Here is a 20746-nt window from a genome sequence, read left to right on the forward strand (position 1 = left end):
CAACAGCACTGAAACCTTGTAATATCTGCTCTTGAATCTCTATTACAGCTGTTGCCAAGTTAATTCAAAATAATTTAGGGGCCTCATGGGGAGGCATATGGAAGGACTGTTCATTCATGTTTTTTAAGTTACTTTCATGGGATATGGATGTTGCTAGCAAGGCCAACATTTGTTTCCCAGTCCTAATTGCTCTCAAACGGAGTGGCTTGCTGCACCACTTTATACAGGTCAATCACATTGCTGTGTATCGGGTGTCACATGTAGGCCAGACCTGGTAAGGATATCAGTGAACCAGATGCATTTTACAACAATCAAACATAGTTTCATGGTCACCATTATCGAGACTAGCTTTCAATTCCAGATTTTATGAACTGAATTTTGAATTCCACCGGCTGTCACAGTAGGATTTGAACCCATGTCCATGGGGTCTGTGGATTATCGTTTCAGTAACATTGCCACTACACCACCATCTCCCCATTGGTGTGATAATATCATTATTTCCTAATGATATCGAAGCCTTATAATAAAACAATTAATTGGCTCAAATGGAGATTTGGTACGTTCTTCAACTAGCAATCAGTGAATCTAACCTATTCAATGGACAGCCATGACGTTTATGTTTTCAGCTTATTTATCAGTGCCACAGGTAGGCTCTCATTAACACTGCAATTAAGTTACTGTGAAAATCTCCTAGTCAGTAGGTAGAAAATTGAGTGTAGTGAATAAATTTCAGCTGCCAATTTGTGCAAACCTATTACACTCTCAACTTTTCATTCACATTAAAAATTGTGAGGAGCGCTGAAAAAGGTGCAGTAAATTCTGACTGTTTACAAAAAGAAAGTATTGCATACATAGCATAATGGAATAAGCTAAGTTGCAGCATGGATACAGTATTGGTTACATGACAGGAAACAGATTAGTGATGGACAGTTGTTTTTCAGGAGTAATGTTTACAATGGCGCTCCCCAGAGATAAGTACTAGAACTATAAAGTTTCTTATAGATATTTGTGGCTTGGACGTAAGTGTACAGCACATAATTTCAAAATTTTGCAGATGACGTAAGACATACAAACGTAGTGAGCTGTGAAGAGAAAAGCAACGGGTTTCAAGAGGACATGAACAGACTGGTGGAATGGATGGACATGTGGCAGATGCCCAACGGGAGCACCGGTCACTGCTGGGTCTGCAGGCAGTCCCACCATACAGTGAGCCCAGGTAGGAAGTCTTGTCGAGGGGGCCTGCAAAGGAACTCTCCAGCATCACTGTTCCCCCGCCTTCCCCAATCTTGCCCCATTCCAGCCTATGTAGATAAAGCTGAAATTTGCAGATGTTAAAATGGGGAATTTTAGAAAACTGTAATGTGGATTTTGTAGAAAAATTTACCAGCATGGATGTACAACTCACGTAAAATGGGTCTGCAGATCTTGAATGTAAAAATACAACAGGGGAATAAACCTTATTTGAATCTATTTTAAATGGAACTGAGAAACCTGGATATATAAGTGAACAAAGCTAGTTGAGGAGTTATAATATGAAGAGACAGGCAAAATTGGGGCATTTTTTACAACTGCATAGAAGGTTAATGGGTAATCTGATAAAGGTTTTCAAAATTCTTAGCGGTTATAAGTAAACAGTGACAGATTGTTCTTACTGGCTGGCGAGATGGTAATGCAAAGATACAAATGCAATCACAAAAAATAATCAAAAGTATAAGAAACAGGATCAGGAATAGCCCACATGGTCCCTAAAAGCTGGTTTAGATGGGAATTTGATTGTCGAAGGCCTGGCAGCATGAAAACAATCTGTTCCAGCTCTGCAGTTTGCAAATTGCAGAGTCTGGCTAGGTTTAAACTTGGCTTCCACACTGAGTTTTTGTCCATGCTTATGAAAAATATTAATTTTGCCATTTGATTGGACCAAAGCTGGTCTTCAACCTTGACTCCACTTTCCAATGGACAGAATCTGACGTAAGCAACAGGGGTCTTGCCTGTTATCTGGACAGCAAGTGAGAACCCTGTGTTTACTTTTTTTTGAGAAGACCTGCTGCACTTAAGTGGACAGCAGCAGGCCTTCCCCAGCGTCAGGATACCTGGGAGCAGCAAGCTCACACCCCAAAAAGCTGCTGGCCAGAGGCCCAAGATCATGAGGACCCAAGCCACAGTAAGGAGTTGGTAGGAGAGGCATCACAAGGCAGGCAGGGCTAGGTGGTTGGCAGTAAGGAGCGGTTCTTGGCAGGCACCCCTTCCTGATGTCAGGTCCCTTGATCAGGCACTGCACAATTTTGATAGAGTTTAAAGTGCAAGAGTAGAGTCTGATAAATATTATTGAACATTTTATTAAGGAAAAATAAAGTTGTGTTGGACCTCCACCTGACTCTTATCCCCTTTGTCTGTCTCACCATGTAACATGCCTGAGTTAAACAGGGTTACTACAAACTGGCCAAGGTTAGTCAGGTTACATTTACCCACCTTTCACTTTACAACAGCATTAAGCTACTGAAAATTGCCTGTTTAATGGCCTCAATTAATAGAATGACAGTAAGACCAGACCAGCACTCTGAATGTAATGACAATAGAGGCCGAAAGGTGATGGAGCCCCCACCTCCATCACTTTTCTGCTTCCAACCCAATTAAATGCCCCAGCAGAGGGCATTAAATTCTGTCTCATATCCATCGAAGCAAATATCAACTAATCATTGTTCTGACTATGCCCAGTGACTGAATATCTACAGCTCACTGAAGCAGAGAATTCCAAAGATTCATAACCTTGTGAGACAAGAACTTTCTTCTCATCTCAGTCTTCTAATGCCAACTCCTTACCTTGACAGACTATACACCCAATCTAGGTGCTCCAGCCAGAGAAAACAGCCACTCTACTTTTACTCAGTCAAATGCTCTTAGAATCTTAGTGAACACAACATTATTTAGCCTGACTTTTGGACACATGTGTGATGCGCATGTGCTTATTTGAAATGGGGTGAGGTCAGACATAAAATTTTTTCCACTGACCTCATTTCCATGATTGTTGTGTGGAAAGGTGTGGTGCACCTCAGATCACCAATTCTGTGCACCTGGCTTCTGCACTTGCTCTAACTTTCTTTAAAAACCCACAAACTCTACAAGCAGCATCCTTTTTAAAGATGTAGTCCCTGCAAAAGGGAGGTTGCAGAAATGCACTATTGGCTGCTTTCCAATTGCATTTGACCGATGACAGAGCAGCTATAAAATCCCAAAACAAGGATAGGACTCCCAGAATCAGTGACACTAACCTGTGCGCACTCTTCTGGGAGGCTTGGCCAGAAAAGAGACCCTCTGGAGCAAGTTAAGTCTCACGACACCAGGTTAAAGTCCACCAGGTTTATTTGGTAGCACAAGCCACAAGCTTTCAGAACACCTCTTCTTCATCAGGTGAGTTGTAGTTCTTTTCATAAACAGGGCATATACAGACACAAATTCAATTTACAAAAGTGGTTGGAATGCAAGTCTTTGCAGGTAATCAAGTCTTAAAGGCACAGACAATGTGAGTGGAGATAGTGCTAAGCACAGATTAAGGAGACGTGTATTGTCTCCAGCCAGGACAGTCAGTGAGGTTTTGCAACAGCCAATGAACCACAGCAACCGATTTAGAGATCTGTGTTGCAGCAACCGAAGAAGTAAGAGTTAAATTGGACTCCTCCGGAAAACCGCTGCCCTCAACTCGACATGTCCAAGCCATCAGGAGGTGCGTTAATGCCAAATTCATCAGCCACACTCACAAGACAGTCCCTAACGTCACCCAAGCACAACGCAGTGCCATCCGTGCTCTCAAGACCAATCACAACATTGTCTGCTGGTTTGATGACAAAGGATGGGGCCACTATCATACGGAACAGAACGGATTACTGCAAAGAAGTATACTGACAACTGAACAATGAGGAACACTACAGACAGTTACCGCAGATCTGACCAAAGAGCACACCCATCAACTCAACTGACTGATCAAGACCTTTAACCCGGACCTTCAGAGCACCCTCCATGCTCTCATTCCACGTACTCCCCACGTTGGAGATCTCCACTGCCTCCCGAAGATACATAAGACCAACACACCTGGCTGTCCCATCGTATTGGGCAATGCGACCCTGTGCGAGAAACACTCTGGCTACATCGAGGACATCCTGAAACCCAATGTACAAAGAACCCCCAGCTTTTGTCATGACACTACAGACTTCCTCCAGAAACATGAAGTAGTTGAACCAGGAGCACTCTTGTCACAATGGATGTCTCGGCATTCTACACCAGCAACCCCTACAATGATGGCATTGCTGCCTCAGTACCCAACACCAACAACTGCTAATCTCCAGATGCAATTTTACAACTCATCCGCTTCATCCTGGACCACAAGACCTTCACCTTCAACAACCAGTTCTTCATCCAGACACATGGAACAGCCACAGGGATCAAATTCACACCTCAATATGTCAACATCTTCATGCACACGTTTGAAAAAGACCTTTTCACTACACAGGACTTCCAACCAATACTATACACTAGAAACATCGATGACATCAACAAGTTCCATCCCACCATCAGACTCACCACAGGTTACTCTCTGGAATTGGTTGCATTCTTGGACACACACATCTCCATCAAGGACGGTCACCTCAGTACTTCACTGTACCATGATAATCTCATGATACTCCACTTCTCCAGCTTCCACTGTAAACACATTAGAGTAGCCAATCCCTACAGACAAGCTCTCTGTCAACACAAATTTGCTCAGATGAGGAGGGTCACAAGAGACACCTCCAGACACTGAAAGATGCCCACATTAAGAATAGGATATGGCACTCAACTCATTGATCAACAGTTCTGACATGCCACAGTGAAAAACGCACCGACCTCCTCATAAGACAAACACGGGACACGGTGGACAGAGTACCCTTCGTTGTCCAGTAATTCCCCAGAGCGGAGAAGCTATGACATTTTCTCCAGAGCCTTCAACATGTCATCAATGAAGATGAACATCTCGCCAGGGCCATCCCTACACTCTCACTTCTTGCCTTCAAACAGCCGCACAACCTCAAACAGATCACTGTCTGCAGCAAACTACCCAGCCTTCAGGAGAATAGTGACTACAACACCACACAATCCTGCCACAGCAACCTCTGCAAGACGTGCCAGATCATCGACATGGATGCCATCATCTCACATGAGAACACCATTCACCAGATACACAGTACATTCTCTTGCAACTCGGCCAGCGTTGTCTACCTGATACGCTGCAGGAAAGGATGTCCCGAGGCATGGTACATTGGGGAGACCATACAGACGCTACAACAATGGATGAATGAACACCACTCGACCATCACCAGGCAGGAGTGTTCGCTTCCTGCTGGGGAACACTTCAGCGGTCACGGGCATTCAGCCTCTAATCTTCAGGTAAGCTTTCTCCAAGGCGGCCTTCACGACACACGTCAATGCCTGGCTTGCAAAATTTCATTAACTGTCCTGGCTGGAGACAATACACATCTCTTTAACCTGTGCTTAACCCTCTCTCTACTCACATTGTCTGTACCGTTAAGACTTGATTACTCTGTAAAGACTTGCATTCCAACCATCATTTTGTAAATTGAGTTTGTGTCTTTATATGCCCTGTTTGTGAACATATCTCCCACTCGCCTGATGAAGGAGGGGCACTCTGAAAGCTTGTGGCTTGTGCTACCAAATAAACCTGTTGGACTTTAACCTGGTGGTGTGCAACTTCTTACTGTGCTTACCCCAATCCAATGCCGGCATCTCCACATTCATGGCAAGTTAAGTCTCCCAGAGTAATCCCAAGAAGAGAATGGGAACATGAGGCAAGTGTAGTGAATGTCTAGCGTGTGATACCATGGACCTGGTGACAATACCCAAATGAGCTCACTTGGGTTGTCAAGTTGTGAGTGCATCCGCACATCACATCCCACACCCATCTCTCATCCTGCTTAGGGCATCAGACCACTATCACTCACCCAGCAGCATTGCCCAAGACACAGGACTCACTCCTCGCATCCTGATTCTGAACCTCATGCATACATACCTTTGCAGCAGACAGCCACAAAAGTATCTTCCACAGCCTCCAGCAACTCAGCTATAACAGCCCCCCCCGAACACACCCAACAGCAATCAATGACTTCTGCCCACTCCCTTTCAGGGAAATCTCACCAATAATTGAGAAATCCGGACGACCAAGTCATCTACATCCAGCATGGTCTTTAGAATAATAAACAGGAGTGCTAGAGTAAGTGACATCTGATGCAGCAAAAGTCATCCTGGATGACAGTTAGTTGCTGCTGACACACCTTCTCCAATAACCTTTGCAGAGTGAATGACCTTGGTCCTTCTGATTACTTTCCCATCCACCTTCCCTCACCCCTATACGCCCTGCTTTCGTACTTTCAGATTGTTAGGATCTGCAGGCAAGTCAAGGAGCCAGAAGAGGAAAATAGCCTGAAAGAATCAGCATTACCACTCAGAGTCATTGAGGATTCAGCATGGAATCAGGCCCTTTGGCCCATCTTACCCATGCTGCCTTTTTAAAATCCCTAAACTAATCCCAATTGCCTGCATTTGGTCCATATCCCTCTATACTCATTTTACCCATGTAATTGTCTAAATACTTCTTAAAAGACAAAATTGTACCTGCCTCTACTACTACCTCTGCCAATTTGTTCCAGACACTCACCAACTTGTGTGTGAAACAATTGTCTTTCTGAACACTTTTGTATCTCTCTTCTCTCATCTTAAACCTAGTTTTAGACTCCCCTACCTTTGGGAAAAGGTATTGACTATTTAGCTGATCTGTGCCCCTCATTATTTTATAGACCTCTACAAAGATCACCCCTCAGCCTTCTAGATTCCAGAGAAAAAAGTCCCAGTCTATCCAGCCTCTCCTTATAATGACAGACCATCAGGTCCCGGTAGCATCCTAGTAAATATTTTCTGCACTCTTTCCAGTTTAATAATATTCTTTCTAAAATGTGACCAGAACTGTACATAGTATTCCAAGTGTGGCCTTACCATTGTCTTGTACAATTTCAAGATGTCCCAACTCCTGTATTCAATGTTCTGACCAATGAAACCAAGCATGCCGAATGCCTTCTTCACCAGTCTGTCCACTTGTGACTCCACTTTCAAGGAGTTATGAACACGCACCCCCAGATCTCTTTGTTCTGTAACTCTCCCCAACGCCCTACCATTAACTGAGTAAGTCATGCCCTGGGTCAGTCTATCAAAATGCATCACTTCGCATTTATCTCACTCACCCTATCACTTGCAGTCACCTTCACAGATATTGGGACATCACATATCTTAAAAGCTAGTATGGAATTTGGATGGAAGGACCAGATAGCACACCAGTTCTGCAGCAGGGGAATCAAACGATGTTGCTACTGGGGTAGAATAAAGAGAACGTTGATGAACGGCAAGTGAAAGGCAAGTGGAAAATATGAAGGCAACAGGCTGGAATGTGAATAAAGAAACATACACAAAGATAGGAGATACATTTACCAAGAGATATGGATACCTTAAATAAGTGGGCAAAAATTTGGAAAATGGAGTACAATATGGGAAAGTGTGCTCACTTTGAACAGGAGGACAAAAGAGAGTATTATTTAAATACAGAAAAAATTACAGAGAGCTGCAACATAAAGGGGTTTAGGAATTTTGGTGCATGAAACACAACAAGCCAACACATAGGTACAGCATGTAATCAGGATGGCCAGTGGAATGTTAACACTTATTTCAAAGGGGTTGGAGTATAAGAGTAGGGAAGTCTTGCTGAAACTATACAAGGTACTGGTGAGACCAAATTGGGAGTACAATGAACAATTTTGGTCCCCTTATTGAAAGATATTGTTTCATTGTAGGCAGTGCAGAGAAGGTTCACTCGGATGATCTCAGTATGGAGGGATTATCTTATGAGAAAAGGTTAAACAGTTTGGGATTCTACTGATTGGAATTTAGAAGGATGAGGGTGATCTCATTGAAACATGTAGGATTCTTAAGGAGCTTGACAGGGTAAATGTTGAGAGGATCTTCCCCTTTATGGAAGAGTCTAGGACCAGAGGGTATGGTCTCAGAATAAAGGGGCACCAATTTAAGACTGAGACAAGGACCAATTTCTTCTCTCAGATAGTTGAGAGTTTTTGGAACTTGTTTCCACAGAGAGCTGCAGGGATAGCTCCCTTGTGTACATTTAAGGCTGAGATAGATAGATTTTTGATCAGCAAGGGAATCAAGAGTTACAGGGAAAGGGTAAGAAAGTGGCTGTGAAGAATGTTCACAGGTCAGCAGGTCTGACAGCATAAGTCATAATTCAGTTTTGCAATAGTATTTTGTTTCAATGGAGTTGTTACATTATCTGTTTTCCAACAAAATGTTTCTTCACCTCTGCTTGGTGAGATCTTGGTTAGTGTCTGGTCACATCCCTTGTGTTTGTACACACATTTACTTCTACCCTTTCAGAAGTGTGTCTATTTCTCTTTTCATTACATTACCTTCTCCGTACTTCGTAGGTTCCATAAAGCCATGATCCTATTGAATGGCAAAGCTGGCTGGAGAGGCTTAACCATCCACTCCTGTTCCTATTTCTTATGGTCTTTTGAGTCATTCTCAGGATTGGAATGTCACTCGCATTTGCTGTATACTCTTAGTCTGATACAATAGAGGGATTGGCTAGACTCTTCAGAAGGCAGATAAGGGGCAACAACATTGTTTTGGGCCTGGAGTCACATATTAGGCCAAATCTAAGGATAGTAAGTTTCCTTCCATGAAAGGATGTAATCAAACTTATGTGGCCTTTACATTAACCTCAAGCTTCATGGTCATTTCGTGTTTTACTGATACCAGTTGAAACTTCCAGATTTGTTTGACATTAGTAGCTCAAGTCACTGGATTGTTAATTTAGTGGTATGAGTACAGTACAGAACTCAGATAATCGTAAAAGTTAATACAAAAAACAACATTTCTGAAGTCTGTGCTAACATAGTATGTGATAACATTTGCGGTGAAGAAGGTCAAAGCCAGAAATGCTGTTGAGAAGGTAACAAGGTGTTAAATACCATCAACATGCAGGTAGGCAGATCACAAATGTTTAGTGAAGACAACACATCAGCAGATGCAGTGTGGTTGCACATTGAACAATAGGGAGCAGTACATATAAATTATTGTGTAAATATGCAACGACTGGGAAACTTTCAATGCTGCTTTGGTTGCATAATAAAGTGCATGAATAGGAGAAAAAAATCCAGAAGCGACAATGAGGGGATGTGATTGAGGTGACTGAATCCAGAAAACAAAGAACATAAGATGGCTGGTGGGGCAATGTGTAGGGTCAAAATCTAGAAGGCAAATGCTGTATGGAAGCTACGAAGGACAGAGAAGCTAACGTAATGAAAAGTAAAGAGAAATAGACACACTTCTGAAAAGGTAGAAGTAAATGCGTGCGCAAACACAAGGGATGTGTCGAGGCGCTAACCAAGACCTCACCAAGCAGAAGTGAAGAAACATTTTGTTGGAAAACAGATAATGTAGCAATTCCACTGAAACAAAATACTACTGCAAAACTGAATTATGACTTAGGCTGCCAAACCTGCTGAGTTCATCAGAATTTTCTGTTTTTATTTCAGATTTCCTGCTGTATTTTGCTTTCATTATATTAAGAGACATCTAAGTTTTGCTCAGTGGGAGTCCAAAAGTGAGAAAGGGTCACTGTTTTCTTTAGTTTTAAAAACAATCATTTTAGGAATTATTTTAATGGTTACATTTCCTTCAAAGCTCAAATTTAGATTCAATTATCAAGATATATAGACAGCACGATGATTAAGATTATTCTGATAGTTGATTTCATCCACAAGAAAGATGGCCTGAAGATGGGAACATGCTCTCATATGATCACCCATTTTATTACAATGTAGTGCTCCCCAAGTTAATTAATATTACAATTCAGCTGCAGATAATAAAACCATTGACAAATGGTGAATGCTACATAATGAATCCAAGCTACTAAATTACATGAGTAATCTTACCAACCATCATGCCATCTATAAAGAGAGTAGCTGTCAAGACTTGACCACTGCAATCCAACAAGAATAAAAACTCAATATGGATGTGACTGATGTTACCATTCATCTTTCATTGTGTAAGTTTTTATGTCGTTGCAGAACTGTACGACAATAAAGTATTTTTGCAATTCTACTCAGTTTTTTTTGACCTGAAACTGTCAGAGTAAGGAAGTAAATTCTCATTTAGTCCACAGATATAGGACTCAAGAGAAATAAGAGCAAAACTTCATTTCAACAAATGCCTACATTTACAGGAACTTAAGTTCGGCAAGGCTCATATATTCATTTTTCTTTTTGCGTTGCTCGCACTTAATTTTTTGCTTCCCGAACACCTACACAGGAAACAAAACAGCCCACCGGCCTGAGTGGAGGCCAATCTGCTTGTATAGGAATACATCTTCATTCCACTGAGGTAATATCAAAATAAATTACAATTGGTCTGAAAGGTTATTTCATTGAACTGACCCCAAATGGTTTTTCATTATAAAGATAAAATAAATTGTGCAACCCATTAAATGCTCCCTGAAGAGTGGAAATTCTCTTTGAAATACCAAAGATTCTAACCTCATTTCAGTTCCTGGGTCTAAACCAAATTATCCTGAAATCACTAGTCAGCTAAGTTAGATAAAGCTTCTGTGAATGCCACTTTTCTTCATAACAGAGAGTCTGGCCCTGCAGCAGAACAGACATAGCTTGTCCATCATCATGCCTCCATCCTTTCAGAGAGCCTCACCTGAATTTATTAGAAGCAATCTTCAATTTTTCTTCAAGCTACCCACTCTTCAGCTGAAGAAAGGAGACTCTCATTCCACAACAATCCTTTCCCTTTGGAGTGATCGGCTGTCCATCTTTCATCTGAACACCATCAGCAGCTGGAATAAATGCAAAATAGTTCAGTAACCAATGGCTTGGGCTGCAAATGATGATGAGAATCAGTTTTCCTCACTGGCCGCTGAGCATGTAGTCACAATTAATATTCCACAAATTCAGCTATCAAAACAGGCAGCCGGCATGCAGTCATAAGAAACATTTCACTGAGGATTTCCATATTGAAACACAATAAATGAAAATGTCCAATGCAGATCAGTAATTAGCTCTGTGTGTATCTCATTACATAATGTCTGTCAACACTATCATTTACTTCATTTGTTTCCTTTTGTCTGGCAGCAGAAAAGAGACTCTAAATTGCTCCTTAAGCCTAGCAATGCAATCAACGATGCCCACAACACGACTGTTAGTCCTAGAATTAACAACTGCTCGTCTCTTCTTTTTGCAGCTCTCATCAACATGATGAAATTGTGCTCGCTGCATCTCAGGTGCGAGTTCCATTAATCCCAGCAAGGAAATGAAAGTGCGGAGAGAGAGAGAGATACAAGGTGGAGAGAAAAAAAAAGATAAAGGAAAAAACAGAAAGGATGAGAGAGAAAAGATTGAAAGAAAAACAGATTTTTAAGACAACATTGTTGCACTCATTGCTAAACAATGTTGCTGAAAGGCTCTTAAACTAAATTTCGTCCCATCAATGGCATAGCCAAGGATCCTGATATTTGTTTATAGCAATGGCCCAAGCTGCTGGAAAATTGTCCACAGCCAGTAAAGCACTGGACTCATTTCAGGCAATTTGGTGCAAAATTAGTAACTTTTGCATGTTGTTTGGTATGCAAAGAAGTGGGAAAGATTGATATTGACCTCAGTTTTTCTAAATTTTTAATTCATTTAATTCACGACTGAAATTTAATTTCCAGTATCAACTTTGCTGCCCATTCAACAATGGCGCATCACTGAACTTAACATAAATAACTATGCACAAAGATAATAAAAGAACCACTGACTTCAATATAAAGTTACTATATGGTTAATGTTATAGAACCCACTCCAATACTCAAACATATAATCTTAACCCGAATATTCAATGCTATACAAAAGAATTATAAAGGGGTTGTTCTTTTGCATATGAAATATTAAGCTAATATTCCATTGGTCTTTAAAACAGGAGTGAAAGAAATCTCACAGCAATTTTTGAAGAACAGATGAAAGTTCTCCTTGTACCTTCACCAACCTTCCTCCCTCAATTAAGTCATTAAAAGCACATCAGCAGGTCATTTCTGAATAGAAATCTCTTCCTTTTGTACAGAATTTATGGCCTAGTAGGTGACTATTATCTGTTGATAATAGTTTTTCAGCCCAATTCCTATATCTTCCAAGAGATGAAGATCAGGATTCTTCGATCTCATATGCCCCACCACCACCATCATTGGGAATGGAGAATCTGGCACTCAGTTAAAACGCCACTGACTGCAGCAGAATCAGAGAATCTCAGCCATGGATGAGGCCGGAGTGTTCCAGTCGAAGTCTCAAACCTAGAGTTTGTAAAGGGCAACACGGTGGCACAGAGTTTAGCACTGCTGTCTCGCAGCACCGGAGGCCTGGGCTCAATTCTCCCTTGGGTGACTGCCTGTGTGGAGTTTGTGCATGTTCTAGGTACCTGTACAGATTTTCTCCGGGTGCTCTGGCTTCCTCTCACAGTCCAAAAACATGCAGTGTTAGGTGGATTAGCCATGCTAAATTGCCCTGTATTATCCAAAGTTGTGGTCAGATGGATTAACCATGGTAAATGCACAGGGTTAAGGAGATGGTGCTGCATAAGATGCCCTTTTGGAGAGTTAATGCAGACTTGCTGAGCCAAATGGCCGCTTTCAGTAGGGATTCTGTGAATAAAGTCCAGTTCTTCAGCAAGTTTGACAATGGATCTTGAACAATTTCCAACCAACATGTATTACACATGATTATATCTAATTCAGGTCAAAATGCAGTAAATGTGCTCCATTGCATTCAACTGTCTTTGGCTGAAACTAAGAATCAGCTCTGACTCAGTGGCTTGTGGGTTCAAGTCCTATTCCAGAGACCTGAGTGTGTAATCCTGATTGACACTTCAGTGCAGTGGAGAGATTGTTGAACTGTCAAAAGTGACAGCATTCAGAGAAGATGTTAAGCCAAGGCCCCAGCTGTCTTTTCAAGTGGATGCAAAAGATCCCATGGCAATATTTAAATAACAGTGGGAACATTCTCATTGCGCCTGAGCCAACATAACCAGTAGGGCTGAAACAAATCTGATCTTCAAAAGTAAGTCATTGCCTTTGAAATTCCTTCCACTTCTTATAGTAAGGGAAGCTCCTGCATTCTTCTTCTGAGACACCCAATTGTTATTGATATTGAACATAATACAGTACACCACAGGAACAGGCCCTTTGGCCCATGATGTTGTTCTGAACATGAAACCATATTAAACTAGTCCCTTCTGCTTGCCTTTGGTTCATATCCCTCTATTCCTTGCATATTCATGTGCTTATCTAAAAGCCCCTTAAACATCCCTATCATATTTGTCTCCACCACCACCCCTAGCAGTGCATTTTAGTCCCCTACCATTCTCTATGTTAGAAAACTTACCCCTCACATCTCCATTGAATTGCGTCCCACCCCCCCTCTTCTGAAGTGCACACCCCCTAGTATTAGGCATTTCAACTCTGGAAAAATGATTCCAACTGTCCTATATACACCTCTCATAATTTTATAAAAACTTGTATCAGGTCTCCCCTCAGCCTCTGTCACTCCTGAGGAAACAACCCTAGTTTGTCTATCTTCTCCTTAAAACTCATGCTCTCTAATCCAGGCAGCATTCTGGTAAACCTTCTCTGAACCCTCTCCAAAGTCTGCACATCCTTCCTGTAACATGGTGACCAGAACTAAATGCAGTACTCTAAGTGCGGCCTAACCAAAGGTTTATAAAACTGCAACATGACATCCCGACTCTTGTACTTAATACCCAGGCAATAAAATCAAGCATGTCATACGCCTTCTTTACCACCATATCTACTTGTGGGGCCACTTTCAGGGAGCTATGGACTTGAGTCCCAAGGTCCCTCTGTACATCAATGCTATTCAGGGTCCTGCCATTACCTGTATACTTACTCTTAACATTTGATCTCCCAAAGTGCAAGGCACTCACACTTGCCTTAAACTCCATCTGCCATTTCTCCACCCATATCTGCAACATCCATATCCTGTTGTATCCTTTGACAACCTACACTATTCACAACGCCACCTATCTTTGCATCACCAGCAAATTTACTAATCCATCCATCTACATTTTTATCCACATACATTCATTCATATACATCACAAACAGCAAAAGGTCCGAGTACAGAACTCTGAGGAACACTACTAGTCGTGAACCTCCACCCAGAAAAACACTTCCACCACTACTCTGACTTCTATGGCCAAGCCACTGTGGATCCCATGCATCTTATAAAGCAAGATATAAGGTACTAATGTATTTTTTTTTCACCTCAGGCGATCTAATTGATGAATTAACAGATAATTTCCAAATGTTTAAAAGATCTTTGATAAGGTGCCCATAATTGATAAATAAGGTTAGAGACTGTGGAGGCAGTTCCCAAGTGGCAAAACGGATCACTAGTTGACTTTGAGGCAAAAAAAAACAAGGATTGAGTCAAGGGTTATTGAGAATGGCCAAAGGTGGGAAGTGGTGCTCCACAAGCAACAGTGTTGGGACCAGTGCTGTTCACAATTTACACTGAAGATTTGGACTTTAAAATCAAAAATACAAGTTTTAAATTTGCAGATGACAAAATTTGAGGTTGGGGGTAATGGGAAAGTCAACACAGGGGATTGCAACTAATTACTGGAGAGTATTAAGAAACTTGCAGAAGGGGGGCAAATGGAGTTTATCATATAAACGTGAGGTTATACATTTTGGCAGGAAGAACATGGAGGGCACTTATTAGTGGAAGGTTGGGTGGAGGAACAAAGAGATCTTGGAGTACAAATATACCAATCACTAAAGATTATGCAATAGATTAACAAGGCCTTTAAATAGAAACAAGCACTGGGCTTTTCAATATTATCCCTCTAGAAATAAACTAGGGAAATTCTGCTAAACCTATATCAACTCTTGGTTCGACCACACAGTAATGACTCTAATGAGACCCATGATGTGGACCTCTTACAATACGAGCTCCCAGATTAAGGTAGTAATGGTTTGTCCGATCAGGGAGCACTGCATGTGTACATAATGTGGAGCATCAGAGCTACTGGCACTCCGAGTTTATACTCTGTACAAGGAAGTACATGTCTAAGTGTTGCTGGCTATGTCAATAAATCTAAATTTGTAAAGGGGCACCGGTCTTGGGAGGAGTTACTTCACACATGTAGAGACTGCATGCTGTTCAAGTTGCCATATTTTAAAAATAATAGAGGCACTGGAAGAAGGCAATTTGTCAATATATACAAGGGGTTTTTGAAAGAATAAGTAACAAGTTTGTTGTTACTTCTTCATCAGCATCCAGTAGAAATCAATGTAAAAACCATTTTCTCTCTCTCTTGGTATGATCAGTATTTGCAGAAAATGCATAAGTAAGGAGTACAGCTAGTGGCAAAGAGGACAGTATACAACCTCAGACGGAGGAAGGTAGGTTTGCATTAGATCGATGTCAAGTGATACCTAATGTGAAGAAATGTGAAGCAACATATTAGCATCAAAAAAAGAAAGGGGAAATGTCCATTCAATGCTAAAAGCTTTTAGTAAAATTAAAAAACTAATCATATGCCAGCTCTTGGTCTATTGTTCTGTGTACATCCAAGTACTTTTTACAATGCAATGAGATTTCTACCACATTTTCAGAGTTCCAGATTCCCACTACACACTGGGTGAAAGAAAAAAAAAATTGCTCCTTAACACCCCTTTACTTAGACTGCCAATTCATTTAAATTTGTACCTAAATATTTCTCTCCTTGTGAACACTTGTAGGTCCTTCCTGTCCATTGGACATGGGACACAGAATTTAATTATATTTACTCTCAGCCTCTTGTGTGCCAAAGAAAACAACCCTAGCCCATCCATTTATCCTCATAGCTATAATTTTCCCTTTCTGGCAACATTATCAATTTCTTCTGTACTGTCTTTTATGTGATCACATCTTTCCTGAGACATGGTGACTAAAACTGTATGCAAAAGTCTAGCTGCAGTCTAACTAGTGTTTTACACAATTCTAGCATAAATTTCCCTACTTTCAAACTCCAGGTCTCAGCCTATAAAGGAACGTATCACACATGCCTTCCTGGCCACCTTATCTGCCCGAGATGTAACTATCAGTGACTGTGAATATGTATGCCAAGGTCCCCCTGTTCCACTACACATCTCAGAATCTTACCATTGATTGTTTATTCCTTTTCCCTATTTGTATAAATCATTGACATGTACTGCAAACAGCAAGGGGCCCAGTATTGATACTTGCAGAAACCCAGTGGATGTTAAATCTATAGCAATTTAATAGTATAATTCATTACACTAGTTAATTGGAGATTAGCTGGAATTTTGATTATGCTCCAAGTTTGGTGCTTAAGGAGAAGTATGATTATATAGCGTAAAGAAGTAAATAAATGATAATAAAAGCAGTAAAAAATTGACACAGTTCTATTCTTTATCAACTGGCATTCTGGAATATAACATGGTAGATGAAGGGAGTTGCCTAAAAGGTGATGGTTATTAAATGAAGATGAATTGCAACAGCAACAACAAGCAAATAAATCCAAGAAATGTCCAATGAACAGTTAATAATTGCGGTGTGACTCAAGTATGATGACTTGGTGAACAGCCCAAAGTGGAGAGAAGGGTCCTCAAAACGACACATGACAGAGAATTCTGAAGAGCAGCATGAAGGTAATGATGAAGTGAAACAAATTATATTGATCAGAAAGAATTAGTCCTGGGGCGAATACATTGGTCGCAGACTCCTTTAATTGTGCAGTATTGAATGGTGCATACGTTTCAATAGTACACAGAATAAAATGTGATATAGATTCACTAGTTGGTGCAGATTGACAAATGATTAAGGGATATAGAAAAAAAATTGGTTTAGTTGCAGTGATGACAACATATTGAGGTTGCTAAAAAGAATTACGATTCCATGTAAAACTGTTGCAACAAGCCATTTTATAAAAAATTGATGTAATTCTGAGTGAGATAAATACGGTTATACCTATTTCATTCTCAGATTTGGTCTCCAGTTACCTAAACTGTTGAGTAAACCTTCTATGAAAAATGCACAAATTTAGCATGGACTATGATAAGGAAATTACCTTTCGGAAAGTTAGGATCTATAATTCACCATCAAGGACATTATTATATCACCTTAACAAAACTTGATGCATTAATGAAATCATGGGATGAAAATCTGAGAGAAAAAATTGTCTTAAAATTACACAACAATTTGCTCGCCCTACTTGTCAAAGATGAAAAATCCTATTCAAAAGGCAGATGTAACTGATGAAGATTATAAAAGTCTAATAGAAGTATGAAATTGATATAGAGTATGGGAGGGCAGCATGACATCATATCATAAGCCTTCTATAGGCACATGATTTTAACAAGGTGGTTGTTATGGATCTAAAGGTACACGATAAAGCCAAAAATGTTTCATTCTACATTTTATAGACCCAGTGACTAGGTTTAAACTTTCCGTAGAAATACATACTAAGGACAAAAGAATTATTATATATAAAATCATGGAGAAAATCAATAGGGACCAGAGATGGGACACCAGCACGGATTGAGATTGATAGTGCCAATATCGAGTGCTAAAACAGGCTTACAAGTATGATCATAGTGTTGTGAAGCTATGCTTCATGAAAAAAGGGCTTTGAATTCACCGGCTGGAAACCACTAATTGAATTTTTAAAAAGAATAATGTCATACTTTAACGACTTGAAATTATGGTCAAAAGATGGATGGATTTCTACATCACTGTATCGCCAATATTACAAAACCATTGAAACAAAAACAACCTGCAAAGCCCCAGTAGAAACTATTGCCTTGAAGGTGTATGAATTGGGGCCCATTTCATTAAGAAAGTATACAGAACATTGCCTAGATATTCAACTGGCTGAGGAAAAATCATCATCACTTGGACAATGGGACTTTGATTGTGAAAGGAAATTTCCAGACATAATCCAACCACGTAAACCAGCAACTGGAATCCACCAACCAAGACCGCATTTTTTACACAATTCTAGCATAATTTCCCTACTTTTAAACTCCAGGTCTCAGCCAATAAAGGAACGTATCACACATGCCTTCCTGGCCACCTTATCTGCCTGAGATGTAACTATCAGTGACTGTGAATATGTATGCCAAGGTCCTCCTGTTCCACTACACATCTCAGAATCTTACCATTGATTGTTTATTCATTTTCCCTATTTGTTTAAATCATTGATATGTACTGCAAACAGCAAGGGACCCAGTATTGATACTTGCAGAAACCCAGTGGATGTTAAATCTGTGGCAATTTAATAGTATAATTCATTACACTAGTTAATTGGGGATTAACTGGAATTTTGATTATGCTCCATTTTCTGCATTTGGGCCACTGGGCAGTTGGAAAGGTAGGGTTACATGACAAGCCAACTAACCTTTTGTGTTTAAGCTCTTGTTTCCAGAGCACTAGCAAATGTGATGCTGAAGAAGCAAGATCCCTGTGTGGCACTCTATCTCTCTTGTTATCTATTTCTACAAATGTAAACTCTGTCTGCTGTTTGACAATCACACGCTACAGAAAGACATTTTAAAAATAACTCAATCCAGCAGCTCCTGTCTCCACAGCAAGAGAATAAGTCGACCATCAACATATTCACTGTCTCAACACTGAACCCGGCAGGATCTCCAGCTCGGCCTGAAACTAACAAAAGTCCAGGATCCATATGTCTCTTTAATTTGATTGGACTTTAAACTGCTTAATCTACCCTCTCACTAACGTGTGCGCGCGTGTGGTTGTGTGTGTGTGTGTGTGTGCGTGTGTGTGTATTTTCTTCAGATGTGTGCATGTGAATATTTGAGCATTTTTACTATTTTACTTAAGAGTTGAGTACAATCAATACTATTTTCTTCTCAAAAAACTCAAGAAAATCCAGCTGATTGTGTCTTTTGCAGCTATAGCAAATAAAACAGTTAAAACGCTCACTGAATTGACATGCAAATCATTTTATTCAGAAGACTTGTTGCAGTCAAATGAGAAATGGTGGTTGGGGGAGGCAGGGGGAGGAGGGGGAGGGAGAGAAGAGAGAGGAGAGAGAGGAGAGAGAGGAGAGAGAGGAGAGAGACATTATCTCCGAAACTGATCAGAACAAATGGTCAGGAATATTGCAGCTAGGAAGCCTTGCAGCAATGAACTCTGTGAAAGGAATCATATGGCTATCAATGAAATGTTGCAGAAAATTCATGCAAATAATTCACTGTACATGGTTGGAGATTAGTCTGTTAAATCTCAAATAGTCTCATGTTCCTGGTTAGTCTTCCTGTTCTAGAAGATACTACAATTAGTTCCATTGTTGCTGCACATTTGAGTGCTGTAACTGCAGAGAAACAAGCTTTCACCAAGTCTCCCAGAGAAAATTTAGAGACTATTGCAGCATCGTACAAGAACATTTGAGACAGAATTCACTTGACAAGATTTAATATACTATAAAAGCGTCATAGGGTAATGGAAAGACCCTGGTAAGGCAATAGGTCCAAAGGCCAATTGCCCATAATGAGGACTCAATTGACATACCAAGTGACTGAAGGATGTAACAATCATGGGATGTGCAGGGAAAGCAACTGACATATTTAAATATTGGTTGATTATTCAGGATGACAGCCAACAAGCAAAGGATTGCCATGCATTGGCAGAATAGGGTTAAAGAGTGGTGAGTGGAGAGTGTAAGAACGTACAGTTAGTTAGTCTGGAAATGACTCCTTCATAGAACATAGAACATTACAGCACAGAACAGGACCTTCGGCCCACGATGTTGCGCCGACCAGTTAAAAAACAATGACCCACTAACCTAAACCAATCCCTTTTCGTCCATAAACCTATCCACGGATCTCTTAAACGCCCCCAAACTAGGCGCATTTACAACCGCAGCAGGCAGGGCATTCCAATCCCTCACCACCCGCTGGGTAAAGAACCTACCCCTGACATCCGTCCTATAACTACCCCCCCTTTATTTAAAGCCATGCCCCCTCATGCTAGCTTTCTCCATCCGAGGAAAAAGGCTATCACTGTCCACCCTATCTAAACCTCTAATCATCTTATATGTTTCAATAAGATCCCCTCTTAGCCGCCTTCTTTCCAGCGAAAACAACCCCAAATCCCTCAGTCTCTCCTCATAGGACCTCCCCTCCATACCAGGCAACATCCTGGTAAACCTCCTCTGCACCCTCTCCAAAGCCTCCACATCCTTCCTGTAATGTGGGGACCAGAACTGCACACAGTACTCCAAGTGCGGCCGCACCAGAGTCGTGTACAGTTGCAACATGACGCTGCAACTCCTAAATTCAATCCCCCTACCAATAAACGCCAAGACACCGTATGCCTTCTTAACAACCCTATCTACTTGATTCCCAACTTTCAGGGATCTATGTACACATACACCTAGATCCCTCTGTTCATCCACACTATTCAAAGTCCTCCCGTTAGCCCTATACTCAACACATCTGTTATTCCTACCAAAGTGAATTACCTCACACTTCTCTGCATTAAACTCCATCCGCCACCTCTCGGCCCAGCTCTGCAACCTGTCCAAGTCTTCCTGCAAACTATGACACCCTT

At 40.9% G+C, this 20746-nt stretch overlaps 1 protein-coding gene across 6 annotated transcripts in view; it reads right to left on the reverse strand.

Annotated features, from left to right (window-relative positions):
• gulp1b (GULP PTB domain containing engulfment adaptor 1b) overlaps window positions 1-20746 on the reverse strand; it is a 377446-nt gene that overhangs the window by 254771 nt on the left and 101929 nt on the right. For 5 of the 6 annotated variants that reach the window (XM_080198840.1, XM_080198845.1, XM_080198841.1 and 2 more), the window contains one exon: window positions 10816-10954. The exons of the other annotated variant lie outside the window; for it this stretch is intronic. The gene's annotated coding sequence lies outside the window, so the exon portion shown is untranslated. The remainder of the gene's footprint in view (window positions 1-10815; window positions 10955-20746) is intronic. 6 annotated transcript variants of the gene reach the window in all.

This window comes from Carcharhinus amblyrhynchos, chromosome 11 (assembly GCF_965287045.1).
Source record: "Carcharhinus amblyrhynchos chromosome 11, sCarAmb.v2.hapA, whole genome shotgun sequence".
Taxonomy (NCBI): Eukaryota; Metazoa; Chordata; class Chondrichthyes; order Carcharhiniformes; family Carcharhinidae; genus Carcharhinus; species Carcharhinus amblyrhynchos.